Here is a 5,157-nt window from a genome sequence, read left to right as displayed (position 1 = left end):
AAAACAGATTTTGTAGGTGTAATAAGTTAACAATCTCAAGATGAGATCATCCTGGATTACTCAAATGGGTCCTAAATCTGATGACAAATGTCTTTATACGAGACAGAAGAGATGACACAGACACAGAGGTGAAGAACGTGTGATAGCAGAGGCAGAGACTGGAGTGATACAGCCACATGCCAAGGAACTCTTGGAGCCACCAGAAGCTGGAAGAGGCAAGACCTTCCCCTAGAACCTTCAGAGGGAGCATGACCCTGCCAGCACCTTGACTTCTGCCCTCCGGAATGGTGGAGAATAAGTTTCCATTGTTTTAAGCCACCACGTTTGTGGTAATTTGTTGCAGCAGCCCAGGAGGCTAATACAGGGACTCAAGGAATCCTGAAGGCATTGTTCTAGGATGGGGGAACCTTATCTTACAAAAGAGGTGGAAGCCGATGGCACAGGGGGCGGGCGGTCATGGATGCTGTGGTACGTTGCCTTCAGGACCTAGCTGCAGGGAGTGTTGCCCAAAGCTGAGTCCCTCTCCAGGCGCTGCCTCTCTGGGTATCCCACATCCAGGGTTGGTTGATGAGATGGCACGCAGGCCCCTGGCCTCAATTTGGGACGCTCTGTGCAGCCATCCCAGCTCTAGAGCTCCCCATGGTGGGCTGAGGCCACTCCTCCCACTGCACCGTGGCCCAAGTCTGCCCTCTGTCTGACCTTGCATCCCTTGGTCAGTCCCGCAGGTGTCGTTCCTAAGTGTGCCCCACTCAACCCACAGCACCCAGTTCTAAGAGTCTCAGAGCCTGAATCCCCAGCACCAACCGCTGAGGGGTATCTCAACCTCCAAGGGAAAGGATGAATGACTTAACAAGTGGAGCTGGGACAACCCAGGAACCATCTGGAATCAAGTTGAATCTGAACCTTGCATCTAACACCAAAGAAATCACAGACAGCGCAAAGAGTTAAAAACCTAAAGAGCTCATAAGAAAGCACAGAGAAGTTTCCAAGTGCTCTTTCTTTTTTTTTTTTTTGGGAGCCTGAGTTCTCTGTCACCCACCAAATCCAGATGCCATAAAAGAAAGAATAATAAATTTGATTACAATTACTGTATTATTTGTAATTCTTTAGGGGAAAGCCACCATTTAAATTAAAAAAAAAATAAAACCTGAGAAAAAGATTTGCAATTCATCACAAAAGATCATTTTCTTTAAAAACACAGAATGACAAATCAATTTTTAATGATCAATAACTCAATAGTAAAATGGTCAAATGATATCACCCGGTCACAGACAAGGAAATACATATGGTTCCGGAACACATTAAAATATGCTCCATTCCACCTTCTTTAAATTGAAGTGAAATTCACTTAACACAATTAATCATTTTAACGTGAACAATTCAGTGACATTTAATAAGTACCTTCATGGGGTTGTGCACCTGCCACCTCTATCTAACTAACTCCAAAACATTTTTATCACCCAAAAGGAAACCCTCTCCCCGTGAATAGGCACTCTCCATTCTTCCTCCTCCCCACACCCTGGCGACCACCAGTCTCTCTCTATGGATTTACTCTCATTTTGTATAAATGGAACATAGAAAATGTGGGCTTTCATGTCTGGTTTCTTTCACATAGCGTGTTTTCAGTGTTTCAACCATGTTGTAGCATGTATCCGACTTCCTTCCTTTCTATGACTGAATAATACTCCATCATATGGTTCTACCGCAATTTTTTCATGTATCCCTTGATGACACTGGGTTGTCTTCACATTGTAGACTTTGTGCTTTGTAAATAATGCTGCTCTGAACATGCGTGTACATGGATCTGTTCGAGTTTCTGTTTCCAATGTTCTGGGGAATCTATCTAGGAGTGGAGTTGCTGAGGCTTATGGTAATTCTATGTGTAACTTTTTTTTTTTTTGAGTAAGGGTCTTATTCTGTTGTCCAGGCTGGAGTACAGTGGCATGCTCACAGCTCAACACAGCCTCGAACTCCTGGGTTAAAGCGATCCTTTCACTTCAGCCTCCCAAGTAGCTGGGACTACAGATGCTCACCACCCCGTCTGGCTAATCTTTTGACTTTTTGCACAGACGAGATCTTGTTATGTTGACCTCGTTGGTCTCAAACTCCTGGGCTCAAGGGATCCTCTCATCTCGGTCTCCCAAAAGCTGGGATTATAGGTATGAGCCACTGCGCCCAGCCTCTATGTATAACTTTTTGAGGAACCACTGAACTGTTTTCCACAGTGGCTGCACCATTTTATAATTCCCACCAGCAGTGTATGTGGGTTCAATATATTCACGTTCTCCCCCCAATCTTGTTACCCGTCCCTCCCTGTTTTGATTACAGCCATCCTAATGGGTGTGGGGTGATGCCTCTTTGTGGGTTTGATTTGCATTTCCCCAGTGATCCATGTTGCTGAGCATCTGTTCACATTTGTTGTCCTTTGTGTGTCTCTGTGGAGAAATGTCTATTCAAGTCTTTTGCCTGTTTTTAATTGGGTTATTTGTCTTTTGGTTGTTAAATTGTACGTCTTCCTTATACATTCTGGATACCAGGCCCTGATATGATACATGATTTGCAAATATTTTCTCCCATTCTATGGGTGATCTATTCACTTTTTTGAGAATGTCCTGTGATGCACAAAAGTTTTCCTTTTGAGGAAGTCCAACATATCCATTTAAAAAAATTTTGTTGCTTGTGTTTTTGGTATCATCAACTTCTCTTTCAATAAGACAAATACAAATCTAAACTATTCTGAAATACAAAGTCTCACTTATTTATTTGATTACAGACTTATTGATGGGTAAACACATTTCTCTGACATATAGATTAATAAAACTTCTTTAAAGAGTATTTTTCAGCTGGGCATGGTGGCTCATACCTGTAATCCCAGCACTTTGAGAGGCAGAGGCAAGAGGATTGCCTGAGCCCAGGGGTTCAAGACCAGCCTGGGCATCTTGGCGAGAACTTGTCTCTACCATAAATTAAAAAATCAGCTAGGTGTGGTGGCGCATGCCTGTGGTTCCAGTTATTTGGAAGGCTGAGGCTGAAGGATCACCTGAACCTAGCAGGGAGAGGCTGCGGTGGCCATGGACATGCCAGTGCACTTCAGCCTGGGTGACAGCGTGAGACTCCTATTCAAAAATAAATAAATAAAAATAAAAATGAAGGACATTTTTCAGCATCTAACCAAGTTATAATAGTTCAATTTGGTTCAGCAATTCCAGGTCTGGGAATTTTTCCTAGATGCTCTAGCACACCAACAAATGATATATGTACAGCTAGAGTGCACCTTGGAGCATCGCCCCGTCATTTGTATTATCAAAGGTCAGAAACCACCTGAATGCTCATCTGTGGTGGCACAGTTAAATAAATCGTGACACATCCCTATAATGGGCCACTTGACAGCTGTCAGAGAAATGAGGAAGCTCTCTCCGTTCTGTGACAGAGCAGTGTTTAGGGACACAAGGTGACGACAGCCAGGTACAGAGGATGTGAGTGCACATTGTGTAAACAGGACAAGGGGAAGGCATAAGAATCCACGCTGTCACCACGTATTCTTAGAATATCTCTGAAAAGGGACAGATGAGATGACAGTCCTGGTTGCTCCCAGAGAAACTCCAAGGTAGCTGAGGGACAGCCTGCCAACTTCACAGGCTCACCGCCTGCAAAGTCACAGAGCCTGGCTCCTAGGGGCCCTGCGTGTGGCTTCATGCTGTCCGGTCACCATCTCGAATTTCTTAATCTTTTTTTCCAATTTTTTATTGTGGTAAAATACATATAACATAAAATGTACCATTTTAACCATTATGTGTGTGTGTGCAGGTCAGTGGCATTAAGCATATTCACATTGTTGTACAACCACTTTGTCGCTACCATCCATCTCCAGAACGTTCTCATTCTTTCAAAGTGGAAACTCTGTCCCCAGTAAATAATAACTTTCCATTCCTTCCTCCCCTGCCCCTGGTAACCACCACTGTACTTTCTGTGTCTATGAGCTTAACCACTCTAGGGCCCTCACAAAAGCATGATTATACAGTGTTTTCTTGTGCATGACTGGCTTATTTCACTTAACGTGAATGTCCTTAAGTTTCATCCATGTTGTAGCATGTATCAGAATTTCCTTCTTTTTCAAGGGTGAATAATATTCCATTGTATGGATATACCGTATTTGCTAATTTATCTGTCAGTCAATGGACAGCAAGGTTGCTGTCATGTTTCAGCTATTGTGAATACTGCTGCTATGAACATGAGTGTACAAATATCTCTTTAAGACACTGCTCTCAAATCTTTTGAAAATTATCCTAGTCCACTTGTGCTGCTTTGACAAAATGCCTTAGACTTGGCAATTTATAAAGAATTGAATTTATTTCCTGTAGCTCTGGAGGCTAAAAAGTCCAAGATCAAGGCACCGGCATTGGTGTCTGGTGAGGGCTGCTGTCTGTTGCCAAGATGACTTCCTTTTATAAGGGTGCTAATCTCGTTGATAAGGGCTCTGCCCTCATGACTTGGTCACCTCTTAATACTATTGCATTGACAATTAAGTTTCAACATATATTTTGGAGGGGACACCATTATTCAAACCATATGCCCAGAATTGTAATTGCTGGATCATATGTTAATTCAATTTTTAGTTTTTTGAGCAACCACTATACTGTTTGCCACAGTAGCTGAGCCAATTTTACATTCCCACCAACAGTGCACAGGGCTCCAATTTCTCTGTCCTCACCAACCAACACTTGTTATTTTCTCTTTGTTTGTTTGTTTGTTTTGAGTTGGAGTTCTACTCTGTCGCCCAGACTGGAGGGTAGTGGCACACTTCCGACCACTGCAGCCTCGACCCACTGGGCTCCAGTGATCTTTCCACCTCAGCCTTCCAAGTATCGGGAACTATAGTCACGTACTACCACACCCGGCTAATTGTCGATTTATTGTAGAGACAAGGTCTCGCCAATTTGCCTGGGTGGGTCTCGAACCCGCAGGCTCAGGCAATCCATTCGCCTCAGCCTCCCAAAGTGCTGGGATTACAGACTGAGCCACCGAACCTGGCCTGCTTGTTTTTTAATTTTATTTATTTATTTTTATTTATTTATTTATTTTGAGTTGGAGTCTCAGTCTGTCGCCCAGACTGGAGTGCAGTGGCCGCTCCCTGCCACCACAGCCTCGACCTGCTGG

The sequence above is a fragment of the Carlito syrichta genome, unplaced genomic scaffold, assembly GCF_000164805.1.
Source record: "Carlito syrichta isolate Samal-C Ts95f unplaced genomic scaffold, Tarsius_syrichta-2.0.1 Scaffold301768, whole genome shotgun sequence".
Lineage (NCBI taxonomy): Eukaryota > Metazoa > Chordata > Mammalia > Primates > Tarsiidae > Carlito > Carlito syrichta.
The sequence above is the reverse complement of the archived record's forward strand: the minus strand, read 5'-3'. Positions refer to the sequence as shown.